Genomic DNA, 12,489 nt, shown 5'->3' on the forward strand with positions numbered 1-12,489 from the left:
TGCCGGACACATCTTAGGGAGAGAGAGCGAGAGGGAGACAAACCCACGCCTACACAAGACATTTTGTCACCCAAGCCAACCCTTGAAAAGGCTGCTTTGCAGAGCCAAAACAAGAAGAATGGTGCGTTTTGCAGCCGCCGCCCACTGCAATGAATCTGAATAACTCCTCCTTTAGGGCGCAAGCAACTCCCCTCCCCCTTGCAGTCTTTCCAATTCACGATACAAAAAGACGGACAGGACAGGTTGCCTGACTTTCCGTCACTGCCACCCTTTGCCATCCTTACCCGTAGAAAGCCCTTTCATCATCCCCAAACCCTAATCTTTTCCCTTTCCTTCCCAGCCCCCAAACCCTGCCCTCTGTACCTTTCTCACCACCCGCTTCCCTTCTCCTGTCATCCCCCTACCACCCGGGAAAAAAAGAGATTGCCCCCTCCTTCCACTAGCCCACCCTCCCACCCAAAGAACAACTTCTTCTGCGCAGCTTGTTTTCTAGGCAGCAGCGCTATTGTGATGTCATCGGGGGGCATTGTGACAAGCCGCCAGTGTTCCGTCTCTTCATGTTGTGCACAGTTCAAACGGAAAATACATCAACAGGCAGACTACAGAAAAGCTTACTATCAAAGGTTAGAGGGGGGCTTTCTCAGAGGGCTTTTTACAGTTTTTCTATTCCCAATTAGCCGTTTAAGTGTACTTATTGAAAGTAGTAATTCTTTCATAGGCCGCCCTTTCTTAGTATTTGACGTTCCTTATATTGCGGTATGAGGCTTCGCAGTAGGTTGCAAACATTCATCACCCATGACTGTCCCCAATTGAGCTCAGAAGCTCAATGTCTATCATGACCTCTCTTTTAGAATGTCCAAGAGCAAGCAAACTATTCCTCCAGGAGAGGGCGCCAACAGACTACTAAAGAGATCATCATTACTCAAAGAAAACCCCAAAAACCAATGCATGATAGGAATAAACAGGTAACTTTCTTTGGAGTGGAAGCGGAGAGATCGCACCAGATGCCAATTCTAGATGTTATCACACCTGTGGTCACTGCAGCAGCAGGTGAATCCACTTTGTCCAAAAGGGATCTATTCCATTCAATTGCAAATGATCTAGATAAGACAGAGAACTGCAGCACGGGGACATAGCCGAGTTGGTCAGGTTGAGTGGTGATGAGTTTGCTATTTGGATGAATAAAGAAAGTCAAAAGTGTGAAAGATAAAAAACAAAAGGAGGAAGTGTGAAAAGTGAATGGGCCAAATTGAGGTGCATATGAAGACGTATGCTTTCTTCCAATTCATTAAATCGGGCTAATATGAATCAGGTGAATTGAGTTCTGCTTTTGGAAACTGGGTTAAGAAGGGGTGCACCGTTCCTGGAGGTACTGCAATACCAGGTCAATGCGTGGAGTGGACAGAGCAAGCTCTTTTTCCATCTCCCTGTTCTAAAAATCCATTTAATATATGGTCCCCAGATAGGGGACGTATCAGATATTAAACTGATAAGAACAGATTTTTTGATTTAATGAAGCTTTCCAAAGCACCGCAAAAAATGCATGACCGAAGTCACACCAAAAACAGTGCAAAGGCTAGGATTCGTGTGGACCCCTCCGTGAGGAGAGGGTCCCCAAAAATCAACCCCGTCCCTCTGAGCCAGAAGGCCACAGCAAGGGTCAGGGATCTTCGGTGCTCCCCCAAGCCGAAGCCTGGTTGAGCCTTGTCGTTGCTCCCAGCATCCACCCAGGCATCTTACCCAAGTGGAGTAGAGAGCTACTAGTTGTTGGTTTCGCAGCCGAAACTGCCCGGACCGTCAACCGGTGTTGGTTTCTCAGCCCAAGGCTAACCGGACCTCCAACCGGGTGTTGGTTTCTCAGCCGAAGCTGACCCGGACCTCCAACCGGGTGTTGGTTTCTCAGCCGAAACTGACCCAGACCTCCAACCGGGTGTTGGTTTCTCAGCCGAAGCTGACCCGGACCTCCAACCGGGTGTTGGTTTCTCAGCCGAAGCTGACCCGGACCTCCAACCGGGTGTTGGTTTCTCAGCCCAAAGCTGAACGGACCTCCGACCATGATTATAAAAATTTCTCTTCCTAGCCAGAAGGCCGGGATAGAGCAATATGCGCAGAAAGTATGAAAGGGCAAGGTACGGTGTGCTACAGAGCCCAAAGCTCGCCGGGGTCCCAAGCCAGCAAGCTCAGACTCACTCCAGGGTCGTCAGTCCTGGGGCACATTGCACCATAGCCCCCACACTTACTCAGTCTAATAGCCTCGATCCTGGCAGGGCCATGTTTTCCTCTAGATGAATATACTATACATCCAGAGTACTAGCAAGCGCAACCTTCCAGTGTGCATTGCATCTGCCGAGCCTCACAGACACTACACTTGATCTTAGCCAAAAGGCCGAGAAGCGATAACCAGAATTGGTTTGGGCCTCGAGTGGCACCCTGGCCTATGCCGGACACATCTTAGGGAGAGAGAGCGAGAGGGAGACAAACCCACGCCTACACAAGACATTTTGTCACCCAAGCCAACCCTTGAAAAGGCTGCTTTGCAGAGCCAAAACAAGAAGAATGGTGCGTTTTGCAGCCGCCGCCCACTGCAATGAATCTGAATAACTCCTCCTTTAGGGCGCAAGCAACTCCCCTCCCCCTTGCAGTCTTTCCAATTCACGATACAAAAAGACGGACAGGACAGGTTGCCTGACTTTCCGTCACTGCCACCCTTTGCCATCCTTACCCGTAGAAAGCCCTTTCATCATCCCCAAACCCTAATCTTTTCCCTTTCCTTCCCAGCCCCCAAACCCTGCCCTCTGTACCTTTCTCACCACCCGCTTCCCTTCTCCTGTCATCCCCCTACCACCCGGGAAAAAAAGAGATTGCCCCCTCCTTCCACTAGCCCACCCTCCCACCCAAAGAACAACTTCTTCTGCGCAGCTTGTTTTCTAGGCAGCAGCGCTATTGTGATGTCATCGGGGGGCATTGTGACAAGCCGCCAGTGTTCCGTCTCTTCATGTTGTGCACAGTTCAAACGGAAAATACATCAACAGGCAGACTACAGAAAAGCTTACTATCAAAGGTTAGAGGGGGGCTTTCTCAGAGGGCTTTTTACAGTTTTTCTATTCCCAATTAGCCGTTTAAGTGTACTTATTGAAAGTAGTAATTCTTTCATAGGCCGCCCTTTCTTAGTATTTGACGTTCCTTATATTGCGGTATGAGGCTTCGCAGTAGGTTGCAAACATTCATCACCCATGACTGTCCCCAATTGAGCTCAGAAGCTCAATGTCTATCATGACCTCTCTTTTAGAATGTCCAAGAGCAAGCAAACTATTCCTCCAGGAGAGGGCGCCAACAGACTACTAAAGAGATCATCATTACTCAAAGAAAACCCCAAAAACCAATGCATGATAGGAATAAACAGGTAACTTTCTTTGGAGTGGAAGCGGAGAGATCGCACCAGATGCCAATTCTAGATGTTATCACACCTGTGGTCACTGCAGCAGCAGGTGAATCCACTTTGTCCAAAAGGGATCTATTCCATTCAATTGCAAATGATCTAGATAAGACAGAGAACTGCAGCACGGGGACATAGCCGAGTTGGTCAGGTTGAGTGGTGATGAGTTTGCTATTTGGATGAATAAAGAAAGTCAAAAGTGTGAAAGATAAAAAACAAAAGGAGGAAGTGTGAAAAGTGAATGGGCCAAATTGAGGTGCATATGAAGACGTATGCTTTCTTCCAATTCATTAAATCGGGCTAATATGAATCAGGTGAATTGAGTTCTGCTTTTGGAAACTGGGTTAAGAAGGGGTGCACCGTTCCTGGAGGTACTGCAATACCAGGTCAATGCGTGGAGTGGACAGAGCAAGCTCTTTTTCCATCTCCCTGTTCTAAAAATCCATTTAATATATGGTCCCCAGATAGGGGACGTATCAGATATTAAACTGATAAGAACAGATACTACACTTGATCTTAGCCAAAAGGCCGAGAAGCGATAACCAGAATTGGTTTGGGCCTCGAGTGGCACCCTGGCCTATGCCGGACACATCTTAGGGAGAGAGAGCGAGAGGGAGACAAACCCACGCCTACACAAGACATTTTGTCACCCAAGCCAACCCTTGAAAAGGCTGCTTTGCAGAGCCAAAACAAGAAGAATGGTGCGTTTTGCAGCCGCCGCCCACTGCAATGAATCTGAATAACTCCTCCTTTAGGGCGCAAGCAACTCCCCTCCCCCTTGCAGTCTTTCCAATTCACGATACAAAAAGACGGACAGGACAGGTTGCCTGACTTTCCGTCACTGCCACCCTTTGCCATCCTTACCCGTAGAAAGCCCTTTCATCATCCCCAAACCCTAATCTTTTCCCTTTCCTTCCCAGCCCCCAAACCCTGCCCTCTGTACCTTTCTCACCACCCGCTTCCCTTCTCCTGTCATCCCCCTACCACCCGGGAAAAAAAGAGATTGCCCCCTCCTTCCACTAGCCCACCCTCCCACCCAAAGAACAACTTCTTCTGCGCAGCTTGTTTTCTAGGCAGCAGCGCTATTGTGATGTCATCGGGGGGCATTGTGACAAGCCGCCAGTGTTCCGTCTCTTCATGTTGTGCACAGTTCAAACGGAAAATACATCAACAGGCAGACTACAGAAAAGCTTACTATCAAAGGTTAGAGGGGGGCTTTCTCAGAGGGCTTTTTACAGTTTTTCTATTCCCAATTAGCCGTTTAAGTGTACTTATTGAAAGTAGTAATTCTTTCATAGGCCGCCCTTTCTTAGTATTTGACGTTCCTTATATTGCGGTATGAGGCTTCGCAGTAGGTTGCAAACATTCATCACCCATGACTGTCCCCAATTGAGCTCAGAAGCTCAATGTCTATCATGACCTCTCTTTTAGAATGTCCAAGAGCAAGCAAACTATTCCTCCAGGAGAGGGCGCCAACAGACTACTAAAGAGATCATCATTACTCAAAGAAAACCCCAAAAACCAATGCATGATAGGAATAAACAGGTAACTTTCTTTGGAGTGGAAGCGGAGAGATCGCACCAGATGCCAATTCTAGATGTTATCACACCTGTGGTCACTGCAGCAGCAGGTGAATCCACTTTGTCCAAAAGGGATCTATTCCATTCAATTGCAAATGATCTAGATAAGACAGAGAACTGCAGCACGGGGACATAGCCGAGTTGGTCAGGTTGAGTGGTGATGAGTTTGCTATTTGGATGAATAAAGAAAGTCAAAAGTGTGAAAGATAAAAAACAAAAGGAGGAAGTGTGAAAAGTGAATGGGCCAAATTGAGGTGCATATGAAGACGTATGCTTTCTTCCAATTCATTAAATCGGGCTAATATGAATCAGGTGAATTGAGTTCTGCTTTTGGAAACTGGGTTAAGAAGGGGTGCACCGTTCCTGGAGGTACTGCAATACCAGGTCAATGCGTGGAGTGGACAGAGCAAGCTCTTTTTCCATCTCCCTGTTCTAAAAATCCATTTAATATATGGTCCCCAGATAGGGGACGTATCAGATATTAAACTGATAAGAACAGATACTACACTTGATCTTAGCCAAAAGGCCGAGAAGCGATAACCAGAATTGGTTTGGGCCTCGAGTGGCACCCTGGCCTATGCCGGACACATCTTAGGGAGAGAGAGCGAGAGGGAGACAAACCCACGCCTACACAAGACATTTTGTCACCCAAGCCAACCCTTGAAAAGGCTGCTTTGCAGAGCCAAAACAAGAAGAATGGTGCGTTTTGCAGCCGCCGCCCACTGCAATGAATCTGAATAACTCCTCCTTTAGGGCGCAAGCAACTCCCCTCCCCCTTGCAGTCTTTCCAATTCACGATACAAAAAGACGGACAGGACAGGTTGCCTGACTTTCCGTCACTGCCACCCTTTGCCATCCTTACCCGTAGAAAGCCCTTTCATCATCCCCAAACCCTAATCTTTTCCCTTTCCTTCCCAGCCCCCAAACCCTGCCCTCTGTACCTTTCTCACCACCCGCTTCCCTTCTCCTGTCATCCCCCTACCACCCGGGAAAAAAAGAGATTGCCCCCTCCTTCCACTAGCCCACCCTCCCACCCAAAGAACAACTTCTTCTGCGCAGCTTGTTTTCTAGGCAGCAGCGCTATTGTGATGTCATCGGGGGGCATTGTGACAAGCCGCCAGTGTTCCGTCTCTTCATGTTGTGCACAGTTCAAACGGAAAATACATCAACAGGCAGACTACAGAAAAGCTTACTATCAAAGGTTAGAGGGGGGCTTTCTCAGAGGGCTTTTTACAGTTTTTCTATTCCCAATTAGCCGTTTAAGTGTACTTATTGAAAGTAGTAATTCTTTCATAGGCCGCCCTTTCTTAGTATTTGACGTTCCTTATATTGCGGTATGAGGCTTCGCAGTAGGTTGCAAACATTCATCACCCATGACTGTCCCCAATTGAGCTCAGAAGCTCAATGTCTATCATGACCTCTCTTTTAGAATGTCCAAGAGCAAGCAAACTATTCCTCCAGGAGAGGGCGCCAACAGACTACTAAAGAGATCATCATTACTCAAAGAAAACCCCAAAAACCAATGCATGATAGGAATAAACAGGTAACTTTCTTTGGAGTGGAAGCGGAGAGATCGCACCAGATGCCAATTCTAGATGTTATCACACCTGTGGTCACTGCAGCAGCAGGTGAATCCACTTTGTCCAAAAGGGATCTATTCCATTCAATTGCAAATGATCTAGATAAGACAGAGAACTGCAGCACGGGGACATAGCCGAGTTGGTCAGGTTGAGTGGTGATGAGTTTGCTATTTGGATGAATAAAGAAAGTCAAAAGTGTGAAAGATAAAAAACAAAAGGAGGAAGTGTGAAAAGTGAATGGGCCAAATTGAGGTGCATATGAAGACGTATGCTTTCTTCCAATTCATTAAATCGGGCTAATATGAATCAGGTGAATTGAGTTCTGCTTTTGGAAACTGGGTTAAGAAGGGGTGCACCGTTCCTGGAGGTACTGCAATACCAGGTCAATGCGTGGAGTGGACAGAGCAAGCTCTTTTTCCATCTCCCTGTTCTAAAAATCCATTTAATATATGGTCCCCAGATAGGGGACGTATCAGATATTAAACTGATAAGAACAGATACTACACTTGATCTTAGCCAAAAGGCCGAGAAGCGATAACCAGAATTGGTTTGGGCCTCGAGTGGCACCCTGGCCTATGCCGGACACATCTTAGGGAGAGAGAGCGAGAGGGAGACAAACCCACGCCTACACAAGACATTTTGTCACCCAAGCCAACCCTTGAAAAGGCTGCTTTGCAGAGCCAAAACAAGAAGAATGGTGCGTTTTGCAGCCGCCGCCCACTGCAATGAATCTGAATAACTCCTCCTTTAGGGCGCAAGCAACTCCCCTCCCCCTTGCAGTCTTTCCAATTCACGATACAAAAAGACGGACAGGACAGGTTGCCTGACTTTCCGTCACTGCCACCCTTTGCCATCCTTACCCGTAGAAAGCCCTTTCATCATCCCCAAACCCTAATCTTTTCCCTTTCCTTCCCAGCCCCCAAACCCTGCCCTCTGTACCTTTCTCACCACCCGCTTCCCTTCTCCTGTCATCCCCCTACCACCCGGGAAAAAAAGAGATTGCCCCCTCCTTCCACTAGCCCACCCTCCCACCCAAAGAACAACTTCTTCTGCGCAGCTTGTTTTCTAGGCAGCAGCGCTATTGTGATGTCATCGGGGGGCATTGTGACAAGCCGCCAGTGTTCCGTCTCTTCATGTTGTGCACAGTTCAAACGGAAAATACATCAACAGGCAGACTACAGAAAAGCTTACTATCAAAGGTTAGAGGGGGGCTTTCTCAGAGGGCTTTTTACAGTTTTTCTATTCCCAATTAGCCGTTTAAGTGTACTTATTGAAAGTAGTAATTCTTTCATAGGCCGCCCTTTCTTAGTATTTGACGTTCCTTATATTGCGGTATGAGGCTTCGCAGTAGGTTGCAAACATTCATCACCCATGACTGTCCCCAATTGAGCTCAGAAGCTCAATGTCTATCATGACCTCTCTTTTAGAATGTCCAAGAGCAAGCAAACTATTCCTCCAGGAGAGGGCGCCAACAGACTACTAAAGAGATCATCATTACTCAAAGAAAACCCCAAAAACCAATGCATGATAGGAATAAACAGGTAACTTTCTTTGGAGTGGAAGCGGAGAGATCGCACCAGATGCCAATTCTAGATGTTATCACACCTGTGGTCACTGCAGCAGCAGGTGAATCCACTTTGTCCAAAAGGGATCTATTCCATTCAATTGCAAATGATCTAGATAAGACAGAGAACTGCAGCACGGGGACATAGCCGAGTTGGTCAGGTTGAGTGGTGATGAGTTTGCTATTTGGATGAATAAAGAAAGTCAAAAGTGTGAAAGATAAAAAACAAAAGGAGGAAGTGTGAAAAGTGAATGGGCCAAATTGAGGTGCATATGAAGACGTATGCTTTCTTCCAATTCATTAAATCGGGCTAATATGAATCAGGTGAATTGAGTTCTGCTTTTGGAAACTGGGTTAAGAAGGGGTGCACCGTTCCTGGAGGTACTGCAATACCAGGTCAATGCGTGGAGTGGACAGAGCAAGCTCTTTTTCCATCTCCCTGTTCTAAAAATCCATTTAATATATGGTCCCCAGATAGGGGACGTATCAGATATTAAACTGATAAGAACAGATACTACACTTGATCTTAGCCAAAAGGCCGAGAAGCGATAACCAGAATTGGTTTGGGCCTCGAGTGGCACCCTGGCCTATGCCGGACACATCTTAGGGAGAGAGAGCGAGAGGGAGACAAACCCACGCCTACACAAGACATTTTGTCACCCAAGCCAACCCTTGAAAAGGCTGCTTTGCAGAGCCAAAACAAGAAGAATGGTGCGTTTTGCAGCCGCCGCCCACTGCAATGAATCTGAATAACTCCTCCTTTAGGGCGCAAGCAACTCCCCTCCCCCTTGCAGTCTTTCCAATTCACGATACAAAAAGACGGACAGGACAGGTTGCCTGACTTTCCGTCACTGCCACCCTTTGCCATCCTTACCCGTAGAAAGCCCTTTCATCATCCCCAAACCCTAATCTTTTCCCTTTCCTTCCCAGCCCCCAAACCCTGCCCTCTGTACCTTTCTCACCACCCGCTTCCCTTCTCCTGTCATCCCCCTACCACCCGGGAAAAAAAGAGATTGCCCCCTCCTTCCACTAGCCCACCCTCCCACCCAAAGAACAACTTCTTCTGCGCAGCTTGTTTTCTAGGCAGCAGCGCTATTGTGATGTCATCGGGGGGCATTGTGACAAGCCGCCAGTGTTCCGTCTCTTCATGTTGTGCACAGTTCAAACGGAAAATACATCAACAGGCAGACTACAGAAAAGCTTACTATCAAAGGTTAGAGGGGGGCTTTCTCAGAGGGCTTTTTACAGTTTTTCTATTCCCAATTAGCCGTTTAAGTGTACTTATTGAAAGTAGTAATTCTTTCATAGGCCGCCCTTTCTTAGTATTTGACGTTCCTTATATTGCGGTATGAGGCTTCGCAGTAGGTTGCAAACATTCATCACCCATGACTGTCCCCAATTGAGCTCAGAAGCTCAATGTCTATCATGACCTCTCTTTTAGAATGTCCAAGAGCAAGCAAACTATTCCTCCAGGAGAGGGCGCCAACAGACTACTAAAGAGATCATCATTACTCAAAGAAAACCCCAAAAACCAATGCATGATAGGAATAAACAGGTAACTTTCTTTGGAGTGGAAGCGGAGAGATCGCACCAGATGCCAATTCTAGATGTTATCACACCTGTGGTCACTGCAGCAGCAGGTGAATCCACTTTGTCCAAAAGGGATCTATTCCATTCAATTGCAAATGATCTAGATAAGACAGAGAACTGCAGCACGGGGACATAGCCGAGTTGGTCAGGTTGAGTGGTGATGAGTTTGCTATTTGGATGAATAAAGAAAGTCAAAAGTGTGAAAGATAAAAAACAAAAGGAGGAAGTGTGAAAAGTGAATGGGCCAAATTGAGGTGCATATGAAGACGTATGCTTTCTTCCAATTCATTAAATCGGGCTAATATGAATCAGGTGAATTGAGTTCTGCTTTTGGAAACTGGGTTAAGAAGGGGTGCACCGTTCCTGGAGGTACTGCAATACCAGGTCAATGCGTGGAGTGGACAGAGCAAGCTCTTTTTCCATCTCCCTGTTCTAAAAATCCATTTAATATATGGTCCCCAGATAGGGGACGTATCAGATATTAAACTGATAAGAACAGATACTACACTTGATCTTAGCCAAAAGGCCGAGAAGCGATAACCAGAATTGGTTTGGGCCTCGAGTGGCACCCTGGCCTATGCCGGACACATCTTAGGGAGAGAGAGCGAGAGGGAGACAAACCCACGCCTACACAAGACATTTTGTCACCCAAGCCAACCCTTGAAAAGGCTGCTTTGCAGAGCCAAAACAAGAAGAATGGTGCGTTTTGCAGCCGCCGCCCACTGCAATGAATCTGAATAACTCCTCCTTTAGGGCGCAAGCAACTCCCCTCCCCCTTGCAGTCTTTCCAATTCACGATACAAAAAGACGGACAGGACAGGTTGCCTGACTTTCCGTCACTGCCACCCTTTGCCATCCTTACCCGTAGAAAGCCCTTTCATCATCCCCAAACCCTAATCTTTTCCCTTTCCTTCCCAGCCCCCAAACCCTGCCCTCTGTACCTTTCTCACCACCCGCTTCCCTTCTCCTGTCATCCCCCTACCACCCGGGAAAAAAAGAGATTGCCCCCTCCTTCCACTAGCCCACCCTCCCACCCAAAGAACAACTTCTTCTGCGCAGCTTGTTTTCTAGGCAGCAGCGCTATTGTGATGTCATCGGGGGGCATTGTGACAAGCCGCCAGTGTTCCGTCTCTTCATGTTGTGCACAGTTCAAACGGAAAATACATCAACAGGCAGACTACAGAAAAGCTTACTATCAAAGGTTAGAGGGGGGCTTTCTCAGAGGGCTTTTTACAGTTTTTCTATTCCCAATTAGCCGTTTAAGTGTACTTATTGAAAGTAGTAATTCTTTCATAGGCCGCCCTTTCTTAGTATTTGACGTTCCTTATATTGCGGTATGAGGCTTCGCAGTAGGTTGCAAACATTCATCACCCATGACTGTCCCCAATTGAGCTCAGAAGCTCAATGTCTATCATGACCTCTCTTTTAGAATGTCCAAGAGCAAGCAAACTATTCCTCCAGGAGAGGGCGCCAACAGACTACTAAAGAGATCATCATTACTCAAAGAAAACCCCAAAAACCAATGCATGATAGGAATAAACAGGTAACTTTCTTTGGAGTGGAAGCGGAGAGATCGCACCAGATGCCAATTCTAGATGTTATCACACCTGTGGTCACTGCAGCAGCAGGTGAATCCACTTTGTCCAAAAGGGATCTATTCCATTCAATTGCAAATGATCTAGATAAGACAGAGAACTGCAGCACGGGGACATAGCCGAGTTGGTCAGGTTGAGTGGTGATGAGTTTGCTATTTGGATGAATAAAGAAAGTCAAAAGTGTGAAAGATAAAAAACAAAAGGAGGAAGTGTGAAAAGTGAATGGGCCAAATTGAGGTGCATATGAAGACGTATGCTTTCTTCCAATTCATTAAATCGGGCTAATATGAATCAGGTGAATTGAGTTCTGCTTTTGGAAACTGGGTTAAGAAGGGGTGCACCGTTCCTGGAGGTACTGCAATACCAGGTCAATGCGTGGAGTGGACAGAGCAAGCTCTTTTTCCATCTCCCTGTTCTAAAAATCCATTTAATATATGGTCCCCAGATAGGGGACGTATCAGATATTAAACTGATAAGAACAGATACTACACTTGATCTTAGCCAAAAGGCCGAGAAGCGATAACCAGAATTGGTTTGGGCCTCGAGTGGCACCCTGGCCTATGCCGGACACATCTTAGGGAGAGAGAGCGAGAGGGAGACAAACCCACGCCTACACAAGACATTTTGTCACCCAAGCCAACCCTTGAAAAGGCTGCTTTGCAGAGCCAAAACAAGAAGAATGGTGCGTTTTGCAGCCGCCGCCCACTGCAATGAATCTGAATAACTCCTCCTTTAGGGCGCAAGCAACTCCCCTCCCCCTTGCAGTCTTTCCAATTCACGATACAAAAAGACGGACAGGACAGGTTGCCTGACTTTCCGTCACTGCCACCCTTTGCCATCCTTACCCGTAGAAAGCCCTTTCATCATCCCCAAACCCTAATCTTTTCCCTTTCCTTCCCAGCCCCCAAACCCTGCCCTCTGTACCTTTCTCACCACCCGCTTCCCTTCTCCTGTCATCCCCCTACCACCCGGGAAAAAAAGAGATTGCCCCCTCCTTCCACTAGCCCACCCTCCCACCCAAAGAACAACTTCTTCTGCGCAGCTTGTTTTCTAGGCAGCAGCGCTATTGTGATGTCATCGGGGGGCATTGTGACAAGCCGCCAGTGTTCCGTCTCTTCATGTTGTGCACAGTTCAAACGGAAAA

The 12,489-nt window shown here is 47.2% G+C and overlaps 7 non-coding genes across 7 annotated transcripts; all 7 read right to left on the bottom strand.

Annotated features, from left to right (window-relative positions):
- Positions 1–1,347: 1,347 nt before the first annotated feature.
- On the bottom strand, positions 1,348–1,545 carry LOC142274559 (U2 spliceosomal RNA). Its single transcript, XR_012738848.1, has one exon. It is a non-coding gene; the product is annotated as a U2 spliceosomal RNA (small nuclear RNA).
- Positions 1,546–3,785: 2,240 nt separating this feature from the next.
- On the bottom strand, positions 3,786–3,976 carry LOC142274547 (U2 spliceosomal RNA). Its single transcript, XR_012738837.1, has one exon. It is a non-coding gene; the product is annotated as a U2 spliceosomal RNA (small nuclear RNA).
- Positions 3,977–5,363: 1,387 nt separating this feature from the next.
- On the bottom strand, positions 5,364–5,554 carry LOC142274548 (U2 spliceosomal RNA). The gene has a single exon (XR_012738838.1). It is a non-coding gene; the product is annotated as a U2 spliceosomal RNA (small nuclear RNA).
- A 1,387-nt stretch (positions 5,555–6,941) lies between these two features.
- On the bottom strand, positions 6,942–7,132 carry LOC142274549 (U2 spliceosomal RNA). The gene has a single exon (XR_012738839.1). It is a non-coding gene; the product is annotated as a U2 spliceosomal RNA (small nuclear RNA).
- Positions 7,133–8,519: 1,387 nt separating this feature from the next.
- Positions 8,520–8,710, bottom strand: LOC142274550 (U2 spliceosomal RNA). Its single transcript, XR_012738840.1, has one exon. It is a non-coding gene; the product is annotated as a U2 spliceosomal RNA (small nuclear RNA).
- Positions 8,711–10,097: 1,387 nt separating this feature from the next.
- LOC142274551 (U2 spliceosomal RNA) lies at positions 10,098–10,288 on the bottom strand. Its single transcript, XR_012738841.1, has one exon. It is a non-coding gene; the product is annotated as a U2 spliceosomal RNA (small nuclear RNA).
- A 1,387-nt stretch (positions 10,289–11,675) lies between these two features.
- LOC142274552 (U2 spliceosomal RNA) lies at positions 11,676–11,866 on the bottom strand. The gene has a single exon (XR_012738842.1). It is a non-coding gene; the product is annotated as a U2 spliceosomal RNA (small nuclear RNA).
- Positions 11,867–12,489: the final 623 nt, after the last annotated feature.

Source organism: Anomaloglossus baeobatrachus, unplaced genomic scaffold, assembly GCF_048569485.1.
Source record: "Anomaloglossus baeobatrachus isolate aAnoBae1 unplaced genomic scaffold, aAnoBae1.hap1 Scaffold_3730, whole genome shotgun sequence".
NCBI classification, from domain to species: Eukaryota; Metazoa; Chordata; class Amphibia; order Anura; family Aromobatidae; genus Anomaloglossus; species Anomaloglossus baeobatrachus.